We start from the raw sequence: 18,848 nt of genomic DNA on the forward strand, positions 1-18,848 counted from the left end.
TTCTCAACAAGGGACTCTCCCAAATTTACTCCCCCAAGGACATATTTTGCCTTTGGATTATTAGCCCCCTTACATTTATCCACATTGAACCTCATTTGCCAAGTAGATGACCAAACATTCAGTTTGTCCAAGTCACCCTGTAGCCTATGAACATCCTCCATAGACTGTATAACACTGGGACAGCTTGGTGTCATCTGCAAAAATAGACACAGTGCTATTAATTCCAACCTCTATATCATTAATAAATACATTACACAGTAGTGGGCCAAGCACAGAACCCTGGGGTACACCACTCATAACTGCTGACCTTTCTGAGTAGGAATCATTGACCACAACTCTCTGGATATGATCCTTCTGCCAGTTCTCAATCCAATTGCAAATGATTTCTGCCAAACCAATAGACCTTATTTTACCCAATAGACATCTATGAGGGACAGTGTTAAATGCCTTTGCAAAGTCCAAGAACACAATATCCACAGGAGCTCCTCCATCCAGGCATCTGCTCACCACTTCATAAAAGCAGATCAGGTTAGTTTAGTAACTTTTATTCTTAGTAAACCCATGCTTAGTAAATCATTCCAAAAGATCCTAATACCATATTTCACCCAATTATGTAATTCACTACTGGAAGTTTCACAGCTAACTAAACAAGCTCAGGAAGCACATATCACAATTTTACATAAAAATGGCAAGGACCCCAAGCAAGGACAACATCAGCTATTTACATAGAGGTTTATTTCGCACCATAGAGAAACTACAAGGCAAAACCACAACAGGGAATATAGCAATCCAACTGCTACCACTGGGAGTGCTACCTTATTTAGTTTTCCCGAAGAGAGTGCATGTGGATTCCTTATGGAAAAACCTCTATCAAGACACTATTTCTAACTTCTTTTCTGAAGACATGTCATGTGTACAAAAATTTGTAAAACAGAAAAAAAATTATTCAAGAAACATACAAAAACAAACTCTACAGTGCTGCTGCTAGACCGCATCCATATTTTCCATCAGATATGTGAGTTCCAAATAAACTCTCCTTCCTACTATATTGCTATACCTCTCCTCGAGTAATTCCCTCCTCCCTCCTGAATATTAGTTAGCCTGTAGTGCTCTTAATTATGACGTGAATGTATTTACAGAATAAAGCGTGGCCGAGGAGTCACACTATTGTCTCCATACCTTATTGAACCTATGTGGACAACCTCTCCATCACATATCAGATCATGAACGGGGAGGACCGAGTTCACTAATTTTCTCCACGCTGATAGAGAAGGTGGTTGTGTTGCCATCCATTTTAAGGCTATGACATTTCTAGCTAGTAAAAGCACTTCTCTAAGAAATATATACGTTTATGGTCTTGCCATGCTTCTTCATCAACCACCCCCAAAAAGCATATCCCTGGTGTAGGTTGGACATGAATATTAAGTATACTGGTTAGAAATGATACTACCTCTTGCCATTATGCCTGAATGGTTGGATACATCCACACCATATGCCGAAAATCAGCATACACCGCTGAAAATCGCAAACATCCACGGTTTTGTTTCCTACCAATTCTATACAAATAACATTGATGGAGGAAAAAAACTTGTATTAATTTGTTGCTAGCTGCTGGAGACACAAACAAGGCAGACACCAAGGCTTACGCATATGTCTCATCTGTCAGAATAGGTATAAGCGTTTTCTATTTTCCTAATGTTGGAGGGGGATTGGCCGACACCTTATCAGTAATAAGATATAATGTAGACACTAACCCACAGGGGCCTTGTGATGTAAGCACCCCAATGAGTGGATAGCTAGATATAATAAGGGGAGAATTTGGGAGTTGTAAGTATCTAAAAAAGTGTGCTTGTGGGATATCTTTAGAGGTCAATTGCTCAAATGAGTACAAAGTAGAATTATCATAGAGATCATGCAATTCACCAATACCAAAAGTAGACAATGTTCGCAGGTCTGGAAGATCAATGGGATCTCAGCTATTACTGCCGTAAAGTTTGACAGATTTAGCCTGCTGCCAAACGGATCTAGCTAACTCTACAGTGCTGCTGCACTGGGTATTGGGATCAATCGACCTGAAAGGAGGTGAGGAGTGGCAGCGGGTCAGGAAGATATGTTTCTAACATATCTAAGTTGGCCTGCCAGGTAGTAAATATAAATGTCTGGGAGTGCGGTTCCCACCATACTTTTAGGACGCTGAGGGAAGTCAGCTTCTATTTGGATCTAGAGTTATCCAAAATGAATGATGTCATTAAATGCTTCATCTGGGAGAAAAATCAATGGGGATCCACTACCTCCATATGCTGCAGGGCATATAAACATTTAGGTAGTACACTGAGCTTTATAAGGTTGATTCTACTCGCTACAGATATTGGCAGGGAACCCCATGTTCTAAATTTAACCTTAAAATGTTCCAGTAAGGGGAGTACGTTACACTCCAGAGGGGCAGAGGGGATAGTCGATACATATTTCCCCAAGTATTTAAATGTATCCACCATCTTCAAACCAAGCGCCAAGTTGGCCCTTCCTCCTGGGGACTCCAGGGAAAGAACAGTTATTGAGGACTTAGTCTAATTTATTCTAAGCCCAGAGTACTTGCCAAAGGAGTCAATCGTCAGTCTGTCTGCGTCATAGCAACTTCTAATGTTGATAATGGATCTGCCAGGAATAACATCATGTTTTCCGCATATACTGTAGTGCTGTCCTATCTTCCCTAGAGCCAATTTGTATTCCCTTATACCCCCCCCCCCAGATTAATATAGCCAGTGGTTTTACTGACTGAACAGGGGCGACAGGGGACAACCCTGTCGTGTTTCTCTATGTAGGGGAAAAGAAAACACCTTCTCTAATGGGTTGGCGAATGCGCCATAGATCATCCCAGCCCAATGCAGTCATTAATCGGTTGAGTCGGTGTCTGAAGGGCATGAGGCAGTGGGGCTAAATCCATGACAGCATTCACATCTCCTACACATTGGAACGCCGCACCCGGAAATTTGGCCACAAATTGTGCAGCTTGGTGTATAATTGACAAGTCTGAGTGTGGGGGAGAATAGAGGCCTATAAACACCAATTGTCTAGATTCTACTCATGCTTGTCTAAAGATAAATCTGCCCTCTGAATCTGCCACAGACTGGCCCACCTCCGATCTAATCCTTTTATGCACTAATAATGAAACCCCTCTGGAGTAAGAAGTGTGGTATGAATGAATAGACCACCGTATCCATGGCTTGTTAGGCAGCCATACCTTATCTAAAGTGAGATGTGTTTTCTGCAAACATGTCAGGTGCGGCTCATGTGTCCTTATTTGAGAAAACACCATATTACGCTTTCTGACTTCCCCAAGACCTCTGACATTCCTAGATAGAGCTCTAATTTCTCCCACCATCACCTACCAGTAATAGCCCCCTAATATGACAAGGCAGTGGAGTTGCCATCCCCAATATCACGGGGTTCCAAGCAATTCTCTATCCCCTCGTACCAGAGGCTTCACAGCAGCACTCTCCAGCATAAACAGCATTACCAATAAACCACTGGCTGCAACCAGCAAAGCCCGTCAACTGTAAGATAATAAACCATAGCAAACCAATACTGCCACAGCATACCATTTCTTGATCCACGTGGCAGATGTAAGCTTAGGGGAGTAGCAGGCACAGAGGGACCCAAAGGTCACACTCCCTGCCCACCAACCAGTCCGATTTTAACTAACCTGGACTGTAGAAAAGAGATAAAGGCCTGGCACCCGGCGGCCAATATCCCATTGAGTACTTGGGAAAGCTTCTTAAGGTCAGAGACAACATTCCCCAATTGACCCAACGCTCCACATATTTATCACATCATATTATGCAGTACAAGTAAACATATGTAACATACTCACTATACGGAAGAAAAGAAAGAGAAACAGGTAGACTCTCATATGAGCAGTATACTTAGCACCACCAATTACCAGTCCATCTTAACGTCTCGGCGGTCTAGGGAGCGACTCTTCACCCCAACAAATCCTACTTGTGTCTTGTGGAAAGCAGCTGAAAAGTCTGGAAACAAAGAAATTGGGGCTTCGTTATACTTTATCTCTCCAAGGCATCTGGCAGCTTGTAATGCAGCGTCTCTATCTTGGCTACTAAGTAATCTAGCCAAAAAGGGCATAGGAGCACTACCCGCCGGGACCCTGTGGGCCCATTCTATTGCAAAGGCATCAGAAAAAGGAGCATCCGGTTGTGTCTCTCTAAGCCATCGTTCCACAAAGGTGCATGGATTCTGGCCCTCTGATTTTTCGGTTAGGCCGAGGATGCGACGATTGTTCCCGCCCCTTGGGACCATAATTCTGCCTCCTTCTCCATCTTGGTAATCGAGTAGGGGGGCGAATTTGTCCTCCACTTGAGACACCCAATCCTCAGCCTCTCTCACTCGCCCTCTCAAGTTCTGTAGCTCTTGACAGAGTAGGCTAACACCTATTTTCACCTCCTCGATTTTCCTGGTTAGAGAGGCTGTGGTAGTCTGAATCGCCTCTAATAGCTGGGCAGACACTTTATTACTCTTTTACTCTATTACTCTCGTCCCGCTGTTGAGATCGGGCAGAAACAGAAGCCCTAGGCTCACCAGCATCCCTTTCGGGTGTTCTGGCAAACTCTATTAAGCGTTCTGAAGCAGAAGATTGGGTCTTCCAGCTCATCTTCAGTGGCCCCAGTTTAACCCCAGTTGAGGTGGGTATGGTTGTGGTATAAACAGCCTCACCAGATGATCCTTCAACTCTTGGGTGGAGAGCCAAGCTGTTGCAACTAAAAGTCCCTGGATTCGTGTAAATGGTGTAGGTCTTTTACTCCACACTGAATAAAGATTGTAAAATTTGGCCGTGTCTCTTTAAATATTGCAATGCTGCAGTATTCAGGTATTCAGGGCTGTAGCTATACACCCAAGGAGTAGACCGCTAAGGGTACAACAGGGAACACATTTGGTGTGTATTTGACACCCTGCTCACCATTACCGTCCCGTTCTGTGTACCAGCCCTTATGTCGCAGTCCATCTGCAGAGCAGCAGCTCAGACACGTGGTGCAGCCCTGTTTCTTCGGGCGCCTCACTGCTGCCACAAAGTCTGGTAAATGCAGCCACCGACTGCTCCAGAGTCCGCTCCAGCAAGCCTTCTGCTTCTACCGGTGCTTTCCAAGAGGTACAGGCAAGGCCCCCCCAGGATCAGGTGAAGGGTAATAATAGGCCGCGGCGGAGCTCAGCTCACATGCATCCGATCAGTTCAGCCGCTAGCCACTCCCCCAATGTTATGATATTTATTGTAAAAATTGTACTACTTTGACAATTGAGCTTGTAATGACTGATATAAAAACAGTTTTAAAACAAATAACTACATTAAGGCAGCTACAGAGTGAAACAATAAGGGACAGTTTTGAGAATTTAAACGCAAATCCTTTATTCTACCCAGTTTCCTCAAGTTTTTCAGGAACATGTGGAACCATTTTTAATAGACCTAAGCAAAACCAACAATACTGTACAATCTAATCTGTCCTGGTTAGAACATTTGACATTGAAAGAATTAAAGGACAAGAAAAAACTTGCTTATTTGAATGCCAGAAAGGGGGAACGGAGTGGTACTCTTAAATGTGGGACTTTATAGAAAATTAAAAATAGAGCTATTCCAAGATAATGACACATATTTACCTTTTAACAAAAGTTGTCGAATAAGGTGTTCATCTTGGAGCTATTACCCAGAAGATAGCAGATCAGATTGCAGTGTAGTGCCCGGTCGTTGCGATATTCCAATCATTTCCAAAGACACACAAAAATCTATTGCCTCCCCCATTGAGACCAATAATAGCTGGCACTGGTTCATATGTAGATACATATGAACCAGTGCCAGCTATTATTGGTCTCAATGAGGTGGGTATGGTTGTGGTATAAACAGCCTCACCAGATGATCCTTCAGTGCCACATATCCTTCAGTGATACATATGAACCAGTGCCAGCTATTATTGGTCTCAATGGGGGAGGAAAAAGATGTGTGTCTTTGGAAATTAGTGGTATATCGCAACGACCGGGCACTACACTGCAATCTGATCTGCTATCTTCTGGGTACGGTCACTGCACTGCTAGGCATCCTAAAAAATACCAAGCATGTAGACAATCTTTTGAATGGTAGAAACCTAGTAGAAGGAGAGTTTTGGTTAACCTATGATGTTGTAGGTTTATAAATTCATCTTTGAAACTTGATATAGCCTTACAATGTTTAACCTTATAACAGAACATCTAAACTATAGCAATTAGGAAAATTCCATGAGAGCTTTTACTATCCAAGTGTTTCTCTTGATAGTGGTAAATTTCTTGTTAAAACACAATTACAGGCATTCCCCGAGTTACATACAAGATAGGTTCCATAGGTTTGTTCTTAATTTGAATTTGTATGTAGGTCAAAACTGTATATCTTATAATTATAGATCCAGACAAAATTAATTTTTTGCCTCAGTGACAATTGGAGTTTCAATTTTTTTTGCTGTAACTACAGCGGTAGCAGCCATAGCAGCCGCTATGGGGCCCGCAGTGTCATGGGGCCCCGTCATCCGACCTGACACAATAAAGAATGGAGGATGTGCACCATTATATCTATATTGTACTGCACATTGTCCAGCATAATATGTATATAACATATACTGTGATGTATACACTCACCGGCCACTTTATTAGGTACACCATGCTAGTAACGGGTTGGACCCCCTTTTGCCTTCAGAACTGCCTCAATTCTTCATGGCATAGATTCAACAAGGTGCTGGAAGCATTCCTCAGAGATCTTGGTCCATATTGACATGATGGCATCACACAGTTGCCGCAGATTTGTCGGCTGTACATCCATGATGCAAATCTCCCGTTCCACCACATCCCAAAGATGCTCTATTGGATTGAGATCTGGTGACTGTGGAGGCCATTTGAGTACAGTGAACTCATTGTCATGTTCAAGAAACCAGTCTGAGATGATTCCAGCTTTATGACATGGCGCATTATCCTGCTGAAAGTAGCCATCAGATGTTGGGTACATTGTGGTCATAAAGGGATGGACATGGTCAGCAACAATACTCAGGTAGGCTGTGTGTTGCAACGATGCTCAATTGGTACCAAGGGGCCCAAAGAGTGCCAAGAAAATATTCCCCACACCATGACACCCCCATCACCAGCCGGAACTGTTGATACAAGGCAGGATGGATCCATGCTTTCATGTTGCTGACGCCAAATTCTGACCCTACCATCCGAATGTCGCAGTAGATATCGAGACTCATCAGACCAGGCAACGTTTTGCCAATCTTCTACTGTCCAATTTCGATGAGCTTGTGCAAATTGTAGCCTCAGTTTCCTGTTCTTAGCTGAAAGGAGTGGCACCCGGTGTGGTCTTCTGCTGCTGTAGCCCATCTGCCTCAAAGTTCGACGTACTGTGCATTCAGAGATGCTCTTCTGCCTACCTTGGTTGTAGTGGGTGGCGATTTGAGTCACTGTTGCCTTTCTATCAGCTCGAACCAGTCTGCCCATTCTCCTCTGGCATCAACAAGGCATTTCCACCCACAGAACTGCCGCTCACTGGATGTTTTTTCTTTTTCTCTGTAAACCCTAGAGATGGTTGTGCGTGAAAATCCCAGTAGATCAGCAGTTTCTGAAATACTCAGACCAGCCCTTCTGGCACCAACAACCATGCCACGTTCAAAGGCACTCAAATCACCTTTCTTCCCCATACTGATGCTCGGTTTGAACTGCAGTAGATTGTCTTGACCATGTCTACATGGCTAAGTGCACTGAGTTGCCGCCATGTGATTGGCTGATTAGAAATTAAGTGTAAACAAGCAGTTGGACAGGTGTACCTAGTATCTGTGATGTGTATATGGTGTCTGTATACACTGTATGTGAGTATGTTGCATATGGCACTGTATGTGTGTGTATTTGCTGTGTGTGCACATGAGTGTATTTATATGTGATTGTAACTTGCAGGTGTGAGTATACTAATATGTATATTTTTTAAGTGGGAAGGGGGGCCCCATGCTGAATTGGACCAAGGATTATCAATAAAGCTTCATTACAGACAGCTGATCATTGCAGCCTGGTGCAGTAAAACATCCAGAGAGTGTCAACAGAGGTCACAGTGGGCAGAGGGGTCTGTCTTTAACTAGGTGTCGCCTGTAAGTCAGGTGTCCTTAAGTAGGGGAAACACCTGTATTTAAAATTTTGTCTTAAAATATGTGGGGTCTCAATGCTTCCCATCATTGGCTAACATCTACATGGCCAAGTGGGATGAGCTGTTTCTTTGTTTTTCGAACAATCCTTTCGTCTCCCACATCAGGTGGTATGGTCGCTTCACTGACAAGATTTTGTTGAATATATAAATTATATTGATGTGATTCTTAGATTCACTTTAATTCTAAATAACAACACAATTAATTATATAGACATCATTTTAAAAGATAACAAATTGGTTACTGTCTCCCCAAACCTACAGCCACAAATTCAATTTTACAAGCAAGCAGACTCACGTCACTCGAAACATGTAATTAAAAAAAAATTTCCTACAGGAGAACTGGTTACAAAAAAAAAAGTTACAAAAGGAACTGAATAGATAATACAGTGTTTTTTTTTTTTTTCAAATTAAAAAAGAAAACATTTGAAATGCTTGCAAAGAGAAAGTATCCACAGTGGATGTTAGATTGAGTGGATGGTATAGTCTCAAAATACCCAGAAAAACCTCTTAGAACACACATCACATGAAATGAAAAAGATGCATGAATCTAATCATCCATTCATTGTGTTTTCTACCAAATACAGTGCTCAATATCAATCTGTTACAGCTAAAATAAAAAAAATACCACTTTTGGAACATAAGTATACATTGTCAAAATTTTTGTATAACAGTATAAAATGTGACTGCAGTACAACAGGAGAAGAAAACAGCCCATGCACTAACCAGTAATATCCAACATTTTATTTAGGCCATGTGGGGCAAACAGGCAGACCAAACACAGTAGATCTACAGGCTGTTTTATGCAGATTGCGCTTCCTCATGGTCAATGTGCAAGTTGAACGTAAGGGGCGTATATAAAACAGATAGGGGCCCATTTACTCAGAAAGACGTAAACTTCAATAAGTGTTCTTTCCATGTATATTGCTGGGTGTGACCAATTCATTGAGAACGTGGGCCAGAAATCAAGACTCTTCCCCCACACTGGCCCGACAGAGTTAATCAATTTTTTTCTGGTGCATTTTTAACATAGGATGTGCGACACAATTTGCATGTTAAAATGGTGCTTGGTGCAGCTCAGTTGGATTAAGCACTGGCATGCCACCTAATTTCTGTCGCATGGAGGCTAGAAAAGCTGCAGCAAAAATGTGTTGTGTGTGACACAATAGCGGCGCAGACACTGTGCAAGCCATTTTCCCCCTACAAGAACATACAAGGATCGACAGAAGTCCATGGCAAAACCCTTAGTACATGTGCCTTATAGCATTTTCCTGATCCATGCCGTCATCATTCCAGATGACGATGTCCATCGACAGCTCTGTTAGGTGCCGCAGCTGACAACTGCTGTGTATGGAGAGAGCTCAGCCCTGTGAAGGGAAAAACAAGGAACTTTAATGCACAAGCAATGTGTAACTTTGGAGATTTCCAAACTCTTGTATATGTTAGCAAAGTCTTTTTAATCATTGTTACTGATGCCGCTGTCATCAGCACACACTATGGTGTCAGAAAGCCGCTGAGGTCATGGTACATGCGACAGAACCATGCTGAAGAACCGTAACCGAACCCGGAGTATCAAAGGAAGGAAGAGGACCTGCTCGGGGGCAGGTGAGTACAGATTTTTTTAATAGAATAAGCTGAGTTAGGTTTTTCAGCACATTTTTTGTGCTGAAAAACTTGGCTTATACACGAGTATATAGGGTATATAATGCTGGAAAAAGACCAACTTGTGTGAATATGTGTGTTTCCTTTGCACTTTTAAGGCAATATAAGGACAAGTAGGTCTTGGTCACACTGGCTGTATTTGATGTGTTGTCACAGCCTTTGGCTAAACATAGATTTACTTAATTTTCTCAATAATGAACTATGGTCCAAAGCATTTAACAAGTGAAAGAGGGAGTTTGTTATAAAACAAATACAATCTCCTCATTCAGGTTATCATGACTGTGCTGCAGGGGAAACATAGAAATATTTTTTTATCGAGATTCTCTGCAGCAGCTCTTTTCAAATGCCAGTATCCATCACTGATGACTGGATCAATAGCTGTGTTTTGGCCCTAGCCTCCTACGAGAGATGGCATGCCATCAGTGACAGACAAATATCACAGTTAAGCAAAATATCCAGCCAGACCTAGTAACATTTTTATTGATTTTTGTTGTGCAAATAATGTCTTTTTGGGCTGAATAAATGGCTTTGAGCCAAACAGTCATTGTTTATGATTCCAAAATGCAATAAAGGGACAGGAAATATATTATGGCCAATGTCTCAAGGCACACAACATAATCATCCTTTGGTGGTGAAAAACTATCCAAGTGTAACCATGAGTGCATATTTATCTATGCTTCAAGGTTCCTGCAGGACTTGCAAATCTTACGTAGAATGTCCTATTAGGAAACAGATGGCATTGCTCTCTGACCTATTGAACACATACTAGAATAGCAGGAAAAATAATAATCACTATATTTCTTCAATCAATATAGCAAAACTGTTTATTATATTCTCTACAAATAAAATATATATTTTTTTTCCAACAGGACCATAGTATGCTTCTCTATTAAGGAAAAGCTGCCACATTTATTTCCTTAACCATTTTAATACTGGAGTGTTTACCCTCTTCCTTACCAGCCCATTTATTTTTAGTTTTAGCAATGGAACTATTCAGCTGCAAATAACAATTCCATTTCTGACTCACTCATTTCTAACCCAAATATTTTATATTTTTTTCAGGACACATGAGAGTATTGTTTTATGCCATTAATTGATGCATACCATAGTATACTTTTTTTCAGTATTTTAGGGAAAAAAGGTGAAACATTTTCAACATTTTTGGGAAACTTAAGACTTATATTTGCATTGTGTATATGGTATATGCATAATTTACTTGCTAGTTCGGCTTAGCACAAGACATGCAATGACTGCACATCATTATGGATTTTGGAGGGTTTTTTTTCCTATTGCCAGTTTAAATTTCCAATACATTAGAAAGACTCTCAAAGGTGCTACTTTTTTACGACTTGGACACCGTTAAAATTTGTACTTTTTAAATTTCACATTTTTTTGGAATTGAATGATATTTTGAGAAAAAAAAATTAAATTCTGTTTCCCAAAAAAGATTTGGACACTGAAGCCTTTTTTTCTTTGGTTTGTGCTGATGGCCTATATGTGCTGCTTACATATTGTTTGGGCTACATACAATACGGACAATATTCTTTGGGCTGCAGCGCATTATGAATTTTGGTGGCTTTTCCCATTGCTGACTTTCTGGCACTACACTGCAATTATACATATTGTAGTGCACCAACACATTAGAAACACACTCAAAGTGAGTAATTTCATAAAGCTTGACACCCAAAGGGATTCATTTAGGAAATTGTGCTATCCAACTTGTAGTCCAAATGTATTCTGTCATCAGTTTTTTGATATTCATATCTGATCTCCTTGCCAAACTTGCATGAAAATAACATCCAAGTGCTGTCCTTTTGTCACATATTACCATTGAATTTGAATAGGAAAGTTTTAGGAACATATACTTACTTACCACTGTAATTGTCAGTCAAAGAAAGCTAGTGATGATTAAAAAGTTTACATATGTCTTTTTTCTGATACAGTTTTATGTATTTTGCTGTAACAAAGCTTGAACTTTGCACCAGAGTGTGCAGCAGTTATGTCACAAGCTGTGGATCATAAATCCATAATTTGTTTGAAACGGGAAGAGCGCCAAATAGCCATAGCGCGAGCCACGGGACTTCTTCATCTGCTGCCTAACCCGGTGTCTTCTCCCTGTCTGACCGCCTTATCATCCGAAAAATACGGTATTTCAGTAGTACATTGGCTCAGATCTATTAAACTGGCTGCCATTGAAGCTTGCACATGTATTTAACCCCTTCTGTGCCACCAAGTCACCTGACAGGGTAACATCACGGTGGGACGCACATGACGGAGGCAGGAGTACCTCCTGCTGACGTCACCCAACCAATTGGATCAGGGCTCAGAGCTGTTGACTTTTTAAAGTTTTTTTTTGATCAGGAGCTGTTGAATTTAATTGTAGTCCAGACTAGAGATGAGCGAGCACTAAAATGCTCGGGTACTCGTTATTCGAGACGAACTTTTCCCGATGCTCGAGTGCTCGTCTCGAATAACGAGCCCCATTGAAGTCAATGGGAGACTCGAGCATTTTTCAAGGGGACCAAGGCTCTGCACAGGGAAGCTTGGCCAAACACCTGGGAACCTCAGAAAAGGATGGAAACACCACGGAAATGGACAGGAAACAGCAGGGGCAGCATGCATGGATGCCTCTGAGGCTGCTTAATCGCACCATTATGCCAAAATTATGGGCAACAGCATGGCCATGACAGAGTGACCGAATGAGGCTAGATAGCATCTAAAACATGCAATAATTGACCCTGACACTATAGGGGACGGCATGCAGAGGCAGCGGCAGCAGCGACAGGCTAGAGAGTGTCATGGCGACATACCCTAAATGGACTCAGGCTTCACCAAAGGAGGTGAGCAAGAAGCGCTGAAATGATTTCCTATGTGAACAAAAGGTTGACAGTATATTTAGTCGATAACACAGCATGGTGGCGACATAGTGACCAAGTTCCATAACGTATCTGGTGAAACACCCGAAAAATGAGCCTGACACAGCTCTTTTGATAAGGGGACGACATGTGGAGGCAGCCATGGAGACGACTTCCATGATTAAGAGCGACAGTATGGGACATTCATATTGCTGCTGTGATTGCAACTTCAGGTCTCCAGCATGGCGGCGACAGATAGACCGAGTTCCACGATGTATCTGGTGAAACACCTAAAAATTCTGCCTTACACAGCTCGTTTGATAAGGGGATGATGTGCTGCATATACTCTCGTGCTCCAGCGTCTGGGGTATAGAGAGTTGAAAGTTGCGCACGGAGACATTGGTGGACGCTGTGGAGGATCGTGGAGGCAAAATGGACAGGAAACAGCAGGGGCAGCATGCATGGATGCCTCTGAGGCTGCCTAATCTTGGGATGGAGCTGGCGGTCCACTGCCAGGCGAGCTTTCGCCTGTCCAAGCCCCTGTCTCTCGGCTCCTCCCCACCAAAAATGGGCCTGGGGACCAGAAGCGTTTACTTTGAAAAAATTATAATTTTCAAAGCAGGCCGAGTCGTCTGAATATTTCACCTAGGATTAATGGAATAGCATAGTGGTTCTATTTTTAATTGTTTTTACGGAAATGGTTCCATGATTAAGAGTGACAGTATGGGGCATCCATATTGCGCTGCTATGATTGCAACTTCAGGTCTCCAGCATGGCGGCGACAGATGGGCCGAGTTCCACTATGTATCTGGTGAAACACCTGAAAATTCTGCCTGACACAGCTCGTTTGATAAGGGGACCATGTATGGAGGCAGTGAACTAGTAGTAGATTAAAGGTGCTGCAGTTAAAACTATGTTACTTGGATCTTGGGATGGAGCTGGCGCTCCGCTGCCAGGCGAGCTTTCGCCTATCCAAGCCCCTGTCTCTCGGCTACTCCCCAAACAGCACTTCTAAGAACCTTTTGTATAAGATCAAGTGTAGTAGCATTCTTATAAGTTTGGGATATGGCGGGTGAGGGGAATGTAAACAGATGCGCAAGAAGTGCAGAAATAATATCGGTAAATGATAAAAGTTTGCCAGTATATTTTGTGGATTACACAGCAGGGTGGCAACAAAGTTAACAAGTTTGATGTGGAAGCCATGAAAACAACCCAAAATTCTGCCTGACACAGCTCGTTTGATAAGGGGACCATGTATGGAGGCAGTGAACTAGTAGTAGATTAAAGGTGCTGCAGTTAAAACTATGTTAGTTGGATCTTGAGATGGAGCTGGCGCTCCGCTGCCAGACGAGCTTTCGCCAATCAAAGCCCCTGTCTCTAGGCTACTCCCCAAACAGCACTTCTAAGAATCTTTTGTATAAGATCAAGTGTAGTAGCATTCTTATAAGTTTGGGTTATGGCTGGTGAGGGGAATGTAAACAGATGCGCAAGAAGCGCTGAAATAATATCGGTAAATGATAAAAGTTTGCCAGTATATTTTGTGGATTACACAGCAGGGTGGCGACAAAGTTAACAAGTTTGATGTGGAATCCATGAAAACAACCCAAAATTCTGCCTGACACAGTTCGTTTGATAAGGAGACCACGTATGGAGGCAGCTATATGGAAGACTTTTGGAGGCAGCTATGGCGATGACGTGTGGAGGTAGCAATGGAGACAACGTGTGGAGCCAGCTAAAAAGACGACATGTGGGGGCTGCTATGGAGACAATTTAATTTGGATAGTGCCTGTATGTGGCAGTCCAAAAAAGTTTTCAAACCAGAGGAGCAGGTAGGTGGTCCTCCAGAAAAATTAAATAAATTCAGTGCCTGTATTTGGCAGTCCAAAAACGTTTTCAAACCAGAGGAGCAGGTAGGTGGTCCTCCAGAAAAATTAAATAGATTGAGTGCCTGTATGTGGCACTCCCAAAAATTGCTTAAAACAGAGGACCGGGTAGGGGGCCCTCCAGAAAAATTAAATACATAGAGTACTATAGCTAGAGCCAGTTGGCCCTAGCAAAAAATAGCCAGTTTCCTCTGCTTTAGTGTACAAAGAGGAGGAGAAGGAGGGCAATGAGGAGGAGGAGTGCATACATTATTCAGGTTGAGCTTCTTTCACCTGGTGGAGAATGAAAATCCGGAGAAATCCAGGCTTTATTCATCTTGATAAGCGTCAGCCTGTCAGCGCTTTCAGTCGACAGGCGTGTACGCTTATCGGTGATGATGCCACCAGCTGCACTGAAAACAACACGCTAGCGGCAGGGCAGGCAAGAAACTCCAAGGCGTACAGCGCCAGTTCGTGCCACATGTCCAGCTTTGAAACCCAGTAGTTGTAGGGAGCTGTGTGATCATTTAGGACGATGGTATGGTCAGCTACGTACTCCCTCACCATCTTTCTGTAAAGATCAGCCCTACTCTGCTGAGACTGGGGACAGGTGACAGTGTCTTGCTGGGGTGACATAAAACTGGCAAAGGCCTTGTAAAGTGTACCCCTGCCAATGCTGTAAAAGCTGCCTGCTCGCCTACTCTCCCTCGCTACTTGTCCCGCAGAAGTACGCCCTCTGCCGATAGCGCTGTCAGAAGGGAAATACTGTTTCAGCTTGTGCACCATGGCCTGCTGGTATTCATGCATTCTCACACTCCTTTCCTCTCCAGGGATGAGAGTGGAAAGATTTTGCTTGTACCGTGGGTCCAGGAGAGTGAATACCCATTAATCGGAGCATGAAATCTGCCATATGCGCCAGAGTTCCAACGCGCAAGAATTCACTCCCCTCACTGGCCTGACTGCCCATTTCCTCCTCCTCCAACTCCTCCAACTCCTCCTCTTCTGCCCATATACGCTGAACAGTGAAGGACTGAACAATGGTCCCCTCTTCTGTCTCACCAACATTCTCCTCCTCTTCCTCTTCATCCTCCTCCACCTCCTCCGATATGCGCTGAGAAAAAGACCTAAGGGTGCTTTGGCTATCAACAAGGGAATCTTCTTCCCCCATCTCTTGTGACGAGCGCAAAGCTTCCGACTTCATGCTGACCAGAGAGTTTTTCAACAGGCCAAGCAGCGGGATGGTGAGGCTGATGATGGCGGCATCGCCACTGACCATCTGTGTTGACTCCTCAAAGTTACTCAGCACCTGACAGATATCAGACATCCACGTCCACTCCTCATTGTAGACTTCAGGAAGCTGACTGACCTGACTACCAGTTCTGGTGGAAGTTGACATCTGGCAGTCTAGAATCGCTCTGCGCTGCTGGTAAACTCTGGATAACATGGTTAATGTTGTTCCACCTCGTGGGCATGTCGCACAACAGTCGGTGAGCGGGCAGTTGGAGGTGGCGCTGCGCTGCCCTGAGAGTGGCAGCATCTGTGCTGGACTTCCAGAAATGCGCACAGATGCGGCGCACCTTCATGAGCAAATCAGACAGATTGGGGTATGTCTTGAGGAAACGCTGAACTATGAGATTTAACACATGGGCCAGGCATGGCACATGTGTCAGTCTGCCGAGTTGCAGAGCCGCCACCAGGTTACGGCCGTTGTCACACACAACCATGCCTGGCTTCAGGTTCAGCGGTGCCAGCCACAGATTGGTCTGCACCGTGATGCCCTGTAAAAGCTCTTGGGAGGTGTGGCTTTTATCGCCTAGGCTCAGCAGTTTGAGCACCGCCTGCTGTCGCTTAGCGACAGCACTGCTGCTGTGCCTAGAGCTACCGACTGATGGCGCCGTGCCCACGGATGGTAATTCGGAGGAGAAGGTGGAGGAGGGGTGGTAGGAGGAGGAGGCATAGTAGGCCTTTGAGACCTGGACCGAGGTAGGCCTCGCAATCCTAGGGTTCGGCAGTATATGACCAGCCCGAGGGTCAGACTCGGTCCCAGCCTCCACCAAGTTAACCCAATGTGCCGTCAGCGATATATAGTGGCCCTGCCCGGCAGCACTCGTCCACGTGTCCGTGGTCAGGAGGACCTTGTCAGAAACGGCGTTGGTCAGGGCTCGGATGATGTTCTCTGACACGTGCTTGTGCAGGGCTGGGACGGCACATCGGGAAAAGTAGTGGCGGCTGGGGACCGAATACCGAGGGGTGGCCATCGCCATGAGGTTTCGAAAGGCCTCGGTCTCTACCAGCCTATAGGGCAACATCTCCAGGCTAAGCAACTTGGAGATGTGGACGTTGAGGGCTTGGGCGTGTGGGTGGGTTGCGCTATACTTCCTTTTGCGCTCCAGCTTCTGGGGTATGGAGAGCTGAACGCTGGTGGATGCTGTGGAGGATCGTGGAGGCGAAGATGGGGTTTTCGCACGGGAGGTGTTTGGGCCGGGGTCCTGGGCAGGGGGCTGACTAGCAGATGACACAGGGGAAGGAGCAGTGGTGTGCCCGGCCGGAGGTGAACGGGCTTGGTGCCATTGAGTGGGGTGTTTAGCATTCATATGCCTGCGCATACTGGTGGTAGTTAAGCTAGTAGTTGCTGAACCCCTGCTGATCCTGGTTTAGCACAGGTTGCACACCACAGTCCGTCAGTCATCCGGTGTTTCTTTAAAGAACCTCCAGACGTCTGAAAATCTAGCGCTCGCCACGGGAGCTTGACTACCGGGAAACATTTGGTGCTGATGCACCAGCTCTGGCCCTGCCTTTCCGTCTGGCCCCACCACTGCCTCTTCCAACCTGTTCTGCTATAGGACTCGCCTCCGTCTCAGAAGCACTGTGTTCACCCGGCCTATCAACCCAGCTTGGGTCTGTCACCTCATCATCCTCCGATCCCTCAGTCTGCTCCCCCCTCGGACTTCCTGCCCTGACAACAACTTCACCACTGTCTGACAACCGTGTCTCCTCATCGTCCGACACCTCTTTACACACTTCTTCCACTATGTCAATAATGTCATCATCACCCACAGACTGCGACCGGTGGAAAACCTGGGCATCGGAAAATAGCTCAGCAGCAACCGGACAAGTGGTTTGTGACTGTGGGAAGGGTCCAGAAAACAGTTCCTCAGAGTATGCCGGTTCAAATGCCAAATTTTGCTGGGAGGGGGCAGACTGGGGGGAAGGAGGTGGAGGAGTGCTGATTTCGTTGACATGGGTGGACTGCGTGGAAGACTGACTGGTGGACAAATGGCTAGAAGCATTGTCCGCAATCCACGACATCACCTCTTCGCACTGTTCTGGCCTCAACAGTGCTCTACCACGAGTCCCAGTAACTTGAGACATGATGAACCTAGGGAGTGTAGCTCTGCGGCGTTCCCCTGCTCCCTCATCAGCAGGTGGTGTCTCACCCCGCCCAGGACCACGGCCTCTGACCCCTGCAGTAGTTGGACGCCCACGTCCACACCCTCGTGCTCTACCCCTTGCCCTCGGGTTAAACATTTTCCAAATTAAAGTGTAAACTTAATTTTTATTTTTTTTTTGTGTTTATTTTTATTTATTTATTTATTTTTTTAAACAAAATGATGCTATCCTATTGCTATGGCTAGTTTCTTACCTACACTGACAGCACACAACTGGATTTTGTGCTGTGCCTGATGACTTTGAGTTATAAAAAGAAATAAATATAATAAAAAACACAATACATAATACACATAACACTACACTGCACTAGATCCCTCGCCCGCACCCTCCCCTTCCCCCCAGATACTGGTCTAACGTCCAAAGTTTGCGTTAAGTAGTCCAGACCAGTGTCCAAGGTCAGTTCATAAGTCCCACCACCATCACCCCCCTCCCAACCTAACGCTATGTCCCAAACCCAACTATATACAATATATACAATATACACAGTATTTACAACATAACATAAAGAAAACATAATACAAATAAAAGCTGAACAACATAAATCTAAACCACATAAAGCCCAGATTCGGCGCCTGCAAGCCCCAACATCACTACATGCCCAGAACACAAAACAAAAATCTACTGTGCAGCATCAGCCCAACACCAGGAGCGGAGATGACAGACTAAGGGACACTAAAGGAGAACCCCCTCAAAAGGAGAGAGGCCCTCCCCGTGCCCAGCCTCTCATACTCCAGAGAGCGCACCTTCACCAGGTCACCCAGAATGTTCCTAACCACCTCATACACCAGGAGGATTTTACGCTGCGTC

This window comes from Engystomops pustulosus, chromosome 5 (assembly GCF_040894005.1).
Source record: "Engystomops pustulosus chromosome 5, aEngPut4.maternal, whole genome shotgun sequence".
Lineage (NCBI taxonomy): Eukaryota > Metazoa > Chordata > Amphibia > Anura > Leptodactylidae > Engystomops > Engystomops pustulosus.